Genomic DNA, 14,754 nt, shown 5'->3' on the forward strand with positions numbered 1-14,754 from the left:
GCGCTCATCCCCATCACCTTAACAGCAGCAGCAACCCTTTACTTTGTATCCTCACTCCGCCAGCGAGGGGGGTGGTGGCACGACACCATCTGGGCTGCGCTTGGCGAGGTGACTCCAAGTTTGGTCTCGCGGGAGCAATTTTAAGAAGGGCGAGTGGGGGCACTTGGCCACGGGGGTCCATGCTGATGGGCTATGCGTGGGGTCCATGCTGATGGGCTATGCGTGGGGGTCCATCATGGAATTTAATTGAGGGGAGCTCACGGCAAGGGGCTTGCCCCATCAGTCCGAAAGTTTAGAGGACAAATGCCCTTCCTGTCCACGGTGTTCCCACGCGAACGCCGCCTTTTGGTTTCACCGCCCCAGATCGCAAATGCTCTCCCCGTTGTCGTGCAACTCAACTCACCCGTTGAGTCTGAGTTGACCTTGCGGAGTCACTGCCCCACTGCGCGTGCACACGCGAACACACGCGCGCACAGTCGGCAGAGCGCTGCGGAGTTACGCGAGAGGCAAGCCGCCGGCACACGCGGTCTCGCTGTTGGTTTACGACTTGGGTCACCCGGCACGCAATCGAAAACAGGAGGGGGGGCCAGGAGGTGGGGGGCTTTATGAGCGTGGAGACGCTGCGACGCGCGCTACACGGAACGGTGCGCGTCTCGGCGACAGGAGCAGCGCTGCGCCGATGAGACGTCTAAGATCGATGGCTCGCTCGTTCACGCCGCCGCCGCTGCTGCTGCTGCTACCGCGGGAGGCGACTCCTCCAGCGGGCCGAGTTCTGAGGAGGTCGACGTTCTGGGTGGGGGGGGCGGTGGTGAAGGTTTTTTGTTCTCGTTGTCGATCGTTAAAAGTGTGCCCCGGCTGAAGATGAACGGTGGCCGTGCTCTGGTAGAGTGTGGGGGGAGAGGGGTGGGGTGGGGGACATCGAGAGGAGCCCCCGATCATGGCTTGACGAGCTCACAATTCAGGAATTATATTACACAAGAAGAGAGCTTTACGTTGCTCATTGGATTTCTCCAGGGCACATAAACATCATTCTGACGTTGAGTCTCACCTCGAGCGAGACCTGGAAACGCGCGCCATGTTCGCAGGGCGACGGCGAGGCCGCACGTGCCGCGCGCGTCCCAGATGCTCCGCGTTAGCCTCGGGGCGTCTCTGCACGCGGTAAACACGTTGCAGTTACATTGACATTTGGCCTACTCTTCCACGCTGGTCAGACGTCTTGGTGAGCGGAGGGAGCACCCACACTTTACCCCTCCACACGCGGCCTGTGCCGATCGGCGTCACAGTGGTGAACACGTTCACACCGCTGGGAAACTTGCGTCGAATAATACAAAACAACAATAATAACAATTAACATTTGTACGGCGCATTTCATCCGTAGATCCCGATACGCTCTGTATGCAAAGCGGGAAATCAGATTTTATTTATTTATTTATGCTGGAGGAATCCAATGAGCGATAAAGCTCTTGTTCAGAGATGCCCAGTCGGCTCAACAGAGCCTACGGGGCATAGAGCCGGAGCCAAACAGGGGAAGAAGGCCCACTTTAATGAAACAGGTGAGTGTTCAAGAAAGACTTAAATAGCTCAATTGTTGGCATTACCGAGGGACAAAGCGTTCGACTTGCAGCGGCGGGAGATCGAATTGGAACCGTCATCCATGTGATGACGGTCGCTTGTATTGCGATCGAAACGTCGTAGTTTTTTGTTTACTTTATACTTTTTTGAACCTATCTACGTGACTTTTACCGAAAGACCCAAAGAACATTGACGGATGCTGGGGACGAGCGGTGATAGGCGACATGATCCCTCCTCCGACCACCCCCACTCCCCTGTGGATTTGTCCTTTGGGTTCTGATGGTTTAACGACCCCACTCCGAACCTTGTCTGCCCCACGATGTACTGCATATTTGAAACGTTAAATCTACAAAGCGCGCGCGCGTTTTATTTGTGTGTGTGTGCCGAGATGAATAGGGAAACGTTATCTCCCGTGTGATTGGTTTTCAAAATCGTATTACTTTCATAAACCGTTTTTGTATCATGTAAAAAAAATGAAATCTGTTATTTTTCCATCGGTGACAGCGATAATGAATCTATTCGTCGGTCAAGGTGTATGTGTGTGTGTCGGGATCGATGTAAATACATTACAGGAATGCCAACAAGACACATTTGATATTAAGCCAGATAGATTCAAGTGATTGGAATGAATAATTTGAAGTGACCGCGACATTGTGTTACCAAATCATTCGTTGTCAGAGTGAGCTACTATCAGCCGAGTCCAAACATCGCAGCTCGCTCGCTCGAACTAAATAATTAACACCACAGCAATTAATGTGCCATTTCATTACAATATTTGTATTGCCAGCCATGTTTAATCCACTGCTACATGAAGGCCTTCGCCAAAGCCATCGCCGCGGAGAGATTAAAAAAACGACTTTGCACCATCGTTTCAATCGCCGCTCCGGGAGATAAAACCCAAAGCCGTGACCTCTGCATCGCAAGTCGAGTCGCGCTGAAGATGACCCCACAGCAGCCTCCTTCGCCTGGGCAGTGGAAGCTGCGCGGCTGACTGAGCCGCGGGTGCGAAGGGCATCCGTGTCTGTGCTTCTGCCGCTGCTCCCAACGTCGGGAATGTCCTGGTCCTGATCACCCGTGCCGCTGAGCCTCTCCCCCTGCTGGCCTTCACGATTCCAAGACGTCGCTCTCCTTCGCTGCCTGTGACTGACTGTCCACGAATCGTCTTCATCGGGGGCGCCACGGTGGCGAGATGTTAACTACCTCGGCTGGTATACAGGAGGGCGCGGGTTCGTATTCCAACCATGACGCTTGTATATTTGGAGTTTGCGTGTCCTACCCGTGGTCGTGTGGATTTTTGTCCACATTTAGAAACATGCGTTTAGAGTAATTGGCTGCTCTAAAATGCCGCGTGATAAGCCACTTCGTTGAGTTATCATTTGTGGCCAGTTCGCTTTTGAAAAAGAGCTACACAGCTCAGTACGCGTTATGAAATGGGTCCCTGCTACGTCCCCCACCCCCCTCCACCTCGACTTAAACTAAACTATTATTTTATCAATCTTTTTTTTATTTTACCAGGTAAGGCCCACTGAGATATATGGCGCTTTTTCAGAAGCGACCTGGCGACAACTATAGCTCATCCGAGTGGCTTACCATGTGGAAATATATACAGCAGCAGCCGAGGACTCTAAACGCGTGATGTTCATTCAAAGTGTGGAGGGAAAACTCAGGAGACACGGAGAAAAATTCACGCCACCACGTGGTGAGAGAGACATGAAAATTCCAAATATACAGCAGCAGGCGTCAGGGTCGGGATCGAACCCACGACCTCCTGTATACCAGGCGAGGTAGTTAACATCTCCTAGCCACCGTGATGATGATGAGAGAGAGACACGCAAACTCCAAATATACAGCAGCAGGCGTCAGGGTCGGGATCGAACCCACGACCTCCTGTAGACCCGGCGAGGTAGTTGACATCTCATAGCCACCGCGGCACCCAAATACCTAGGTAAATACGGTGCCCTGAGGTGCGGCAAAACTACATGCATCTATGTTGAACTTCTTTCGCGCCGTACGTAGCCAATCATGCTCATCGGCGGTGCGGGGGGAGAGGACAACAAACTAAACACAAAAAGCAGTTCCCAAAGAAATGAGTGTTAGATGCTTTGTATAATTCTCGCAATGCACAACGCCACCCGCTTTCGCTAAGTACCTTCACCATTGTTCGATTTTCTCTGACCTCTTTGAGAAGGAAGGTATTATTTGTGGAAGTTTGGGGTGTTTTAGTACTTGCATTTTGTTCTCCTTGGCATATTTGGGGCCGAGAAAGCAGAATTATTTTTTTCCCAAAGGTACCTTCGTTTTTTTGTTACAGATGGCGTTGCCAAAACAGCCGGGGGGGGGGGGTAAGGCAACGTGGCCACTGCGTTCGCTCGCTGCGTTAGAACAGTCACGGGGCGAGCGGAAATGAAACGTGAAAAGTAAATTGGAAGCGGAAACTGGATTACGTACAGGATATATTGAAAAGCACAAACACACACTTAACCTTTCGCACCCTCCACACTGCATAAACGATATTTGATACACTGACATCCATTTGTAAGTGGGATATACTGTACGTGCATACGTCGGCAGACACACGGAGGAAAGAATTTGCAAAGAATGTTGGGCCGAATAAAAAATACATTTGCGGCCAATTATATCGGGCAAAAGAAAAGAGTCTTCAGACCCAAATGGGACTCATACGTCAAATTATCAATATTTTTTTATTTAAATGATGATAGGGTTGCGTGTGGTGGGGTAAAATGTGGGCACTCCCACCAAGCTTGTCTGAATAACAACGTGGTGATTGCGCTGCAATCATAACGGTGTTATTCTTTAAAGAGTCAAAGATGGTGCATGATACAATACACGTGTGTAAACTAACTTCATAGCAAGATTTATAACGGTATTTCATCGCATGTATGCTTTGAAAATGAGAAATAATGTGACGCATCGAAATATTCATTGGGAAATAAAAAAAATTAAAGCACGTGTTTCTTGCATAATCATTCCGTGAAGGAAGAATATGCGTTTTATCATTCATATATACTGCATACAATGAGTTCATGTTACCCTACCAGCCACGAGAGGCAGCTGTACACATCACAATGTAAACATAAGAATAGATGATCGCATCAAACAATGATCCTCAGTCAAGAATAGAGACAAAGATCCTCCCTATAGCCAACACAGACTGTTGGGGCAAGTAGTTTTAGCGAGCACCTATGAAGGCAGGAAGGGCACACGAGGGGTGCGTGGGTTGCCAGCACCACGTCCGAGTGGCGATCTGTTTACACACCGCACCAGGTACTCATTTGAGGCTGGGTCGACCTAGGGGAGGCCCAGGACCGGATATAATCGTCACCGGTGTTGGCCGTGAGCGGGAATCGAACCCGTGTCGCCGGGTTCATAGCGCAGCGCGCTAACCGCTACACTACCGCTCCCCACACACACACAGAGAGACACACAAATGAATCGACTTCTACTACGCACGCAGGCCGTACACGTGCGCCGCACATACGAGTACTGTGTAAATAATTAAGTGAGAGTGTGCGTGGCGGCGGTAGCAGGAGAAGGAGTGTTTGTCCGCCTCGCGACAGGGGTGGCTGGAGGGGGGGTCACGCGGGAGCCTCAGTGGGAGCGGTGGCGCAGCGGTTAGCGCGCTGCGCTACGAACCCGGCCACCCGAGTTCGATTCCCGCTCACGGCCAACACCGGTGACGATGATCTGAACCGGTTCTGGGCCTCCTCCCCTGAGTCGATTCAGCCTCAAATGAGTAACCCGGTGCGATGTGTAAATAATCAGAACTGGGGAGACAAAGGCGGCCCGGAGTGGTGTTGGCCACCCACCCACTCGGGTGTCGTACCGGCCTTCGTGTCTACTCGCTACGAACAGCACTTGCCCCAACAGCCTGTTAAGGCTACACGGCGGATCTTTGTCTTTGTTTGCAGCTCGGCGGTCGTGTTTGTGACCTGGGACACTTCCATTACAGTAATTGGATGGAATGACAGTGGGGGGGGCGGGGGCCCAGGGGGGGGGGCCTAGTGAAGGCTGGCCGGCTGGCTGGCCTGCCCAAGTGCGTGCGCACAGTGTCGTTGTGTGCCGGAGCACGTGTCTGGGCACGAGGTAGGGGGCTGGCTGGACTCGGAGTGGGCTGAGCGAGTCATGACGCCTGCTACGGAGGAGATTCGCGGGTTCGATCCCGACCCTGACGACGCCTGTTCATTTGAAGTCTGCATGTGTCTGTCTTCCCGCGGGCGCTTGGATTTTGTTGATCAGGGTCCTCTGGTTTTCCCCTCCACATTTAGAGTATTTGGCTGCTGTAAATATCAACATCATCTGGTAAAATCTAATAAAAAATATATATCTTAAAAATATAAACAGCCACTCAAAGCCAATAACGATTGCGAATATTTGAAGCGATCCTGGGCCTCCCCTAGGTTGATTCAGCCTCAAATGAGTACCTGGGGTGGTGTGTAAACATCGCCACGAGGGAGACAAAGGCGGTCGGGCGTGGTGCTGGCCATCCACCCCTTCGTGTACCGTTCCGGCCTTCATAGGTGCTCGCCAACAGCACTTGCCCCAACAGTTTGTTACAGGCAACACGGGAGTGTGTGTGTCTGTGTTAGGGGTTGGTGGTGGTGGGGGGGGGTCTTTGTGCCTGCATGCGCGCACGTGTGCGTGCACGAGGGGGGTGGAGACTTGTGGGGGCTAGTGAGGGTGGTCTAGAGAGAGAGAGAGCCACTGATCTGCCGGGATAGGATATCCCTCGTTTCCGTTGTGACCGGCACGCTCAGAGCACGGTTACATAACCTGGCCGTGTTTTCACTGGGAGCTCGCCGCTTCTGTCCCTTTCACCCCCCACCCACCCCCAGCACGCAGGCGTGCATACTTATTTATTTATTTGTCTTTAGCTTCCTCCACCCGCACGCGGAGCGCGCGTGTTGCGCGAGTCCCACGTGAGGGCCGTAGCCGCTGGCCAGGGTCGTCCGTGCGTTCGTGAGCGGCTCCCATTGTCCGCTGCTGCGCTGCACGGGCGTTGTAGACGTCGGCGTCTGCGTCGTGGGAGCCGAGGACTCGCTCGCGATGGCCCCCTTCTCCCTCTAGCCCCTCGACCGCCCCCCTTTGTCTCTCCAACGCAACGCTGGCCCATTACCTTTCAGCCCCCCCACCCCGCCAGCTTTCTGTCGCCCCCCCCAACAATACGACCTCTTTATCAAACCATCTTGAATCTTGATGTGAAGCTTTCGTGACTGCAAGAATCCAAACCCTTTGGTTCTTTCGGTAAAGTCACGTGGGTAGAAAAATAAAATGAAATAAAAAAAAATAATCAGGCTGGATTATTTTTTCCGCCTGAGGACGACCACCTGTGTTGCGATCGAAACGTCGTGATATATTATTTTTTATTTTATTTCTCTACCTACGTGACTTTACCGAAAGAACCAAGGAGTACAAACCATCTTGTTTTGCTGCATCGAAATTACACCACGTACAATAACCCAATTCGTTTTTTCAAAGCATCGTCGTGCTATGTACAATTGTATAATTGCTGTAAAGCTAAAACATATCATTAACAGAAGATAACTTATTTCGCACCCTACGGAGTCAACCATGCTAATCGGAGGTGCACTGCTCTGCCCGCGCTGTGAACCCAGACAACTGCCAACAAAAAGCCACATTTGAGTCCTTTGGTTGGTTTCCTTACACCCCAGGGATCAGAAAACCTGCGGCTCTTTAAGGACTGCTGCGTGTCTGCCGACACAATAATTGCAAAGTTATGAAAAGAAAACAAACACACACAGCTCCTAATTATTTTCGATAAACGATACACGTCAAGAAGCCCAACAATTATTTGTAAATGCGGCATTACAAATCATTGTGCGCTCGTGCCGTTCTTCAACAAAAAGTGATTACCAAAAATATGGGTTTGCCGTCGTTCATTAAGTACCGTCTTGTATGAGTCACATTGCATTGCGGCTCTCCAAATATTTAGTTTTGTTTACCGAAATCGAAGGAAATGGCTCTTCTTGTTGTTGAGTTTGCCGACGTCCTGCTTATACCGAGTCGCCCTTGAAAAATAGCTCCTTAGCTTTACTCGAAAACAAAAAAACAACACTTCTGATGATTTTCAGCCCTTGGGTGGAACCTCTCAGCTTGAACCGTGGTCTGTACCCCTCTTAGGTCAGCTCCGTTAGAAGAAGAAAAAAAAGACGATGAGTGGTACGGTACGAAAGTTTGAAAAAATTAGGAGGCAGGGAGAGAGATACACTAAATTAACTAACCTAGCAAAAAATTCGAAATGTAATGCAATGCAACACAGAGGGTCGGTCAACACACAATTAACGCATAGCCTGGTTGATTACGTTCATTTCTCGCATGATTGCGTTCCGTGGCTGCTGATCGACTGGATTAGCAGGCGTGCGACGAGTCGCTAACACAGCTAGACCCGGCGAGAAATGAAGAACTGTGCGGTGCGGTGCGCGCACATCAGCACTGGAGACGCACATTCGGTGTTGCACGGAATTTACTTATCTTCAGAGGTGCTCGGAAAACAGCACTTCACCCGATAGTTTGTGTGGCTAAGTCGAACGCCTGTATCGTTGTGTGTAGGTGTGTGTGTGTAAGCTTAGTCGACCCAGCCTCAAATGAGTACCTGGTGCGGTGTGTAAACATCGCCACTGGGGAGACAAAGGCGGCCGTGCGTGGTGGTGGCCACCCATCGGCTCGTGTACTGTTCCGACCTTCAAATAGCACTTTCCCCAACAGTATGTTAAGGCTACACGGGGACTCTTTGTCACCTTAGTCGGTTGATGCATACGATGATCCAGGATTTTTGTTTAGGATTAGTCCTGTCACCTGCCAGTATTACCTTCGCCACTTAGTGTGGCCTCAAAGTGTACCTACCCTGGCGCAAACACTGGTGATGTTATTGGCAATGAATGACAACGGCTGCTGGTGCAGCTGCTGATGTTGCTGTTGTTGTTGTTATGTCCTCATGTTTCCAAGGCTGCTGCTATTCGGCTGCCACGTGCAGGCACAACTGTGTAGAATGTTGGAATTGTCGATTTAATGTGCGAGCGTGCGCGCATGTGTGTGTCTGTGTGTGGGGAGCGGTAGTGTAGCGGTTAGCGCACTGCGCTATGAACCTGGCGACCCGGGTTCGATTCCCGCTCACGGCCAACACCAGTGACGATTATTTGAACCGGTCCTGGGCCTCCCCTAGGTCGACTCAGCCTGAAATGAGTACCTGGTGCGGTGTGTAAACATCGCCACTAGGGAGGCAAAGGCGGTCGGGCGTGGTTCTGGCCACTCACCTACGCGTGTACCGTTCCGGCCTTCATAGGTGCTCGCTAACAGCACTTGCCCCTACAGTCTGTTAAGGCTATATGGGGGATCTTTCTCTTTGTCTGTGTGTGTGGGGAGCGTTCGTGTAGTGGTTAGCGCACTGTGCTACCTAACCTGGCGAACCGAGTTCAATTCCTGCTCACGGCCAAAATCAGTGACGATTATCTGAACCGGTTATGGGCCTCCCCTAGGTCGACTCAGTCTCAAATGAATACCTGATGCGGTGTGTAAACATCGCCACTGGGGAGATAAAGGCGGCCGGGCGTGATGCTGGCCACCCACCCCCTCGTGTGCCGCTCTGGCCTTCATAGGTGCTCGCTAACAGCACTTGCCCCAACAGTTTTTTAAGGCTTTACGGGGGATCTGTGTGTCTGTGTGTGCCTCAAATATGGGAAGAAGTCACCCCCTGTGAGTGGCGGCTGAGGTGCCATCTGTTGAGGATGTACTGAGGGCGATCCAGAGCCTGAGACCAGGAAAGGCACCGGGCAGAGATGCTGAGGGAGGGTGACGTTTGTGCACAGACTGCCCTACATGACATCATAACAACAGTCTGGACCACTGGACGGGTTCCGCAGGATTGGAAGGATGCCCTGGTGGCTCCCCTCTTTCAGAAGGGGGACCCCACAGACTCTAACAACTACAGGGGCATCTTACTCCTCAGTGTGCCTGGAAAGGTCCTGGGAAGGATTATTCAACATCGCCTTGCTAGGCACGCTAAGGAGAGGCTTGCTGAGCCCCAATGTGGGTTCAGGAAAGGGCAGTCCTGCACTGATGCCATATTTTCTGTCCGTCTACTATAGCAGAAGTGTAGGTGAATTCCAACTAGACCTACATCTCTGCTTTATTGACCTGGCCAAGGCCTATAATACATCAATAGGCCTGGGATTTGGGTTGTTCTTCGTGCTTTCGGAGTCCCTGACCCGCTGCTCACGATCATTAAGGACCTTCATGATGGTGAGAGGGCCCGGGTAAAACTACGTGGCCGGGAGTCAGAGCCATTCCCTGTACACCTTGGGGTGCGACAGGGGTGTGACAGGGTGACATTGTTTAACATCTATTTCGACCACGTAGTTCGTGAAGCCTTCAATAGCTGGTACCAGACGAATTTCCATCTGGTACAGATACAATGGGAGCCTGATCGATGCCCCGGGTGCGGTCGAGGGATGACTCCCTATTGGTCAACCACGTTACGTCTGCTGATGATCTGGTAATTGCTGCTCACTCTGAGGAGAAGTTGGACGCGCTGCTGCTGAACCTGGAGCTTGCCACTAAGAGGTGGAGACTTACCAACAGCCCCACGAAAACTAAGCACCTGCCTGGGTATTTTGTGCCATCAGACACTCCCCCCCATCAGCTCTCCGTTGGTGATGGAGCAGTTGTGGAGAGAGTGGAGAGTTTCCCATACCTGGGCAGTGTGCTTATGACCGGCTCTGGTTTGACAGCCGAGGTCTCACTCCAAATCAGTCGAGCGGCATTATATTTTCATGGCCTGCCTAACGCTGTGTGTCAGCTACCTGGTCTGTCGCCCCGCACGAAGCTTCGGGTCTTCTCGGCCGCAGTCATTCCCTCCCTTCTTTATGCTTTTGAAAGGTGGACCCCCCTAATGGAGCATCTTCGCCGGTTAGAAACATTTAGGCTGGCCTGCCTGCGATCCATCCTGGGTTTTACTGGGCTGGATTGTGTGAGGAGCTCACAAGTTCTTGAAAGATCTGGACAAAGTCTCATCGGTGAGCTCCTTCTACTGCATTGGCTGGGTCATGTAGCCCGCATGCCTAGCCACCGCATGCCCAAGTAGCTTATCTATGGTCGCACAGAGGGGGCTAAGCCGAAACGGCATGGGTTAGAGAAGAGATGGAGTGATGTGGTACAAGAGGATGCGGAGCTGAGTGGACTTTCCGATGACTGGTACCAGCGGTATCAAGGTCGGCCTCTGTGGAAGAGGCCGGTAAAGGACATTGCTGGGCAGTTGGAGGCAGTCACCGTCCAGCAACAACGTAGGGCAGAGGAGCGACGCTCACAACAATTAGCCAAGCACCGGGTAGCTAAAACACAGCGAGTTGACACGGTAGGGGGCACGGTGGTGCATCGGCCAGTCATCTCAGTCAATCCATAGAACCTGGGTCTGTCACGTGACCTCGTGCCAGCGGGCATTCGACATTTCACGTGGCCTTAACATGCCACTTATTGGCGAATGGCTGTTGTTGTGTGTGTGTGTACGCGTGTGCGTGTGTGTACGTGCACGCGTGCGTGCGTGTCGGCGCGTGCGTGTTTTGTGGCCACTCGGGCGCGCGTGCTCGCGATTCGAATTCTGGGAAGCCGCCGCGAAGGGTAATGCGCAGGTCACGCATCCGTAGGTGGCCTACAGCACTGTGTATGTAGAACGGCATCGTCAACATCAACATCGCTAACACCATCACCGCAATCACCACCTCCGCGACGGGAATCTGACTGCTGCTGCCCTTTTGCAGGGGAAATTAATCGCGCTTCCCCCCCACCACCAGCAACTGGTGCGTGATTTTAATCTGGCATCGCTCCAAAGTGCTGCTGGGACAAAACCCCGCAAATTAAAAGAGAACAGCGTTCGGTGCCCCGCGTTAAACATCGCACGTGCGCCTTGAACGTCATGTCGTGGCACCGATGAACACACGTGTACACACGCGCATTTGTGTAAAGGAGAGGCGACACAAGGTTGCAGGGGCTTCGTCCTTGACTGCTTCACCCAGTCCACACTCGTCCCCAGCCTTCTTCTGAAGCGCTCGCTCGTCACCGTGGCGTGCGCAATGACCACCACCACCACCACGTGACTTTTTCTTTCGTGTTGTGCGCGGTGCTTTTAGCGCCACAGCGCGTGGATTTGTAGCGGGTTTTTTCTTCTGTTTTCTGGTGACTTTTTGTGTTTCATATCGAAATCGCCTCCGGTGCTGTTGCTGCTGGTGGCAATAAAAGTTGTTGAAAAGTCAAAAGTCCCCGTCCGTTTTCCGCCAGTTATTTTCTCTTTCCCGCCCGTTCCCTCCCTCTCTCTTATATATCTCCTCGCCTGCTCCTGCCCCTTCCACTGTTGCCGCTCCACTGTCCCCCTCCTTTTGGCGGGAATCCTTCCGCTGACATCCCTTACATGTGTATCGAACTCTTACGGCAATGAATGTCAGAGAACACGCCCGCGAACGGTGATATCTTTACAGAACTGCATGACTGTACTTCTCGAAATGCTTTATGATTATTATGCTTATTACAGGGGGGGGGTGTCCAGGAGGTTGTTGCCAAGTTTTCGCAGTCGAGGCTGGCGACTTGCTGTGTATAATCCCAAATTGAGTAATCTGTGGTGTGAGTTTTCCGAATGTGTCACCAACGCCGGCTGGCACACAACGACCCACTCTTGCGAAAAACGTCACGGGGTCTTTCGCGTTCACTGCGAGTGGTATTGTTGTGGTTGTTGCACACCGCAGTGTTAATCGGGGAGGCCACTGGCATCGAACCGTGAACCTCCGAAGCAAGCGGCGAGTGGGCTACCGCTAGGCCGCATCACAACAGGCCTGTCATCCACATTTGGTGGCAAATAATTTCTGGAGAGGTTTTTTTTTTCATGTCAATCAACTCACATGGATGGCAAAAAAAATTCAAGTGAAGGGAAATCCAAATGTAATGTGCTTGTGTGCAGCCACTTCGTGACTGGGTTGAGACCATCATCAGCTCACGACACTTGAGACGAAGCTGGTTTCAATCCTCTTGTGGTTTGTACTCAGCGACTCGATGGTGCTGACTCATTGCTGGAATTCTGTGTTAAACTATTATAAACTATTAAACTAAACGATTTTTTTCAATTTTATCAGGTGAGGTCCACTGAGTTATACAGCTCTATTTCAAAAGCGACCTGGCCACAAATGATAGCTCAACGAAGTGGGCTTATCACGTGGAAATGTATAGCAGACAAAAACTCTAAACGCACGTTGATTCTAAATGTGGAGGGAAAAACCAGAGGACGCGGAGAAAAATCCACGCGACCACGGGGGAACATGCAAACTCCAAATATACAGCAGGTATCAGGGTTAGAATCGAAACCACGACCTCCTGTATACCAGGCGAGGACGTTAACATCTTGCCACTGAGTTAGCGCAGCCACCAGGATGGACGGACAATGACATCTCGAAGAGTTTGAGTGCGTCAAGGGTGAGGAATGAAGCGGGCAATGAACTCTTTACATATAGTTACATTTCATTTGTGTATATGTTGAACTTCGTTCGAACCGTACGTAGCCAACCGTGTTAATCGAAGGCATCACTATTTCCAATAGAAATAACGGAGCAGAAACGCCCGCATAAAATAAATAATACTTAACTAGACTTGCCCTGGCACATAAGATCAGCTGGAATTTGTGGTAAAAAAAAACCTCACTCACATAATTACGTAACTTGTATTTTTTACTAATAATAAGAAGAATGTTTGTGACATTGAAAACGAGCAATTAAGTCAGACCCAACCAACCGTAAAAAAAAAACTCGCAAAATTGTCCTCCACAAATTTCCCCGCAATTAAAAATAAAAATTACTGCCGCGTCCTGTCGAGCTTGAGCCAGTCACGTGATTGGGCCTATACTTAATGAGCAATTAGTGACCGTCACTCAGCAACACGTGGTACAGCAGCTCTGGGCTAACGGCTCTCTCTGACCTAGGCCGAAATTCTTTACTAAAACTCGATTTTTTTTCTACTATTTAAGCAGTTTTTTTTTTACCAGGTAAGGCCCACTGAGCCATACAGCTCTTTTTCAGAAGTGACCTGGCCACAAACGATAGCTCAACGGAGTGGCTTATTTTCACGTGGAAATGTCTAGCAGCCAAATACTCTCAACGCACGTTTGTAAATTTGGAGGGAAAAACCGGAGGACCCGGAGAAAAATCCACGTGACCACGAGGAGAGAGACACCGCAAACTCCAAATATACAACAGGCGTCAGGGTCAGGATCGAACCCACGACCTCCTGCGTACCAGGCGAGGGAGTTAACATCTCGCCACCGTCACCGCTCGGCTCAGGCTCGGGCTCAAGTTACCCGGCTCAAACCCACCGCGCGCTTAATTTTGAGACGGCACGAGCCACGGTCCCAGCCGTGGCTCGAGATTTCCCTACGAGCTGAGCCTACGCCGAGCCACGTCTGAGCCGCTTATTTGCAAGCAGCTGGGCGGCTCAATCTTGAGCTGAGCCTAGTGTTAGGGGCTGATCCAGAGCCGAGCTCTGACTCGTCTAATTTCAGTTGACTATTTATATAGAGAGCACATTCACTCAAGGTGCTTCACATGGTTGACAAAACAATGGCAGAATAATAGCATGATGTAGTTGGCAGTGGCATGCTGCGAGGATTGAAGAATGGATGACAGCGATAGAGGGGTGATTAGAGATCACGACAGGGCTATAGGGGAGGGATGGGAAGGAGTGGAGGGGCGACGGGGAGGGGAGGGAAGAGATTAGGCAATAGAGAAGAGGTGAGGCTTTAAGAGAATAAATTAAAGAGGTGTTGGAGGGGGACTGCTTAATGGACAGGGGCAGTGTTGAGTCTATGGGTAGTGTTGAGTCTATGGGCAGTGCTGAGTCTATGGGTAGTGCTGAGTCTATGGGTAGTGTTGAGTCTATGGGCAGTGCTGAGTCTATGGGTAGTGTTGAGTCTATGGGTAGTGCTGAGTCTATGGGTAGTGTTGAATCTATGGGTAGTGTTGAGTCTATGAGCAGTGTTGAGTCTATGGGTAGTGTTGAGTCTATGGGCAGTGCTGAGTCTATGGGCAGTGTTTAGTCTATGGATAGTGTTGAGTCTATGGGTAGTGTGGAGTCTATGGGTAGTGTGGAGTCTATGGGTAGTGTTGAGTCTATGAG

Source organism: Lethenteron reissneri, chromosome 51 (genome assembly GCF_015708825.2).
Source record: "Lethenteron reissneri isolate LAM-NWPU_2019-01 chromosome 51, ASM1570882v1, whole genome shotgun sequence".
NCBI lineage: Eukaryota > Metazoa > Chordata > Hyperoartia > Petromyzontiformes > Petromyzontidae > Lethenteron > Lethenteron reissneri.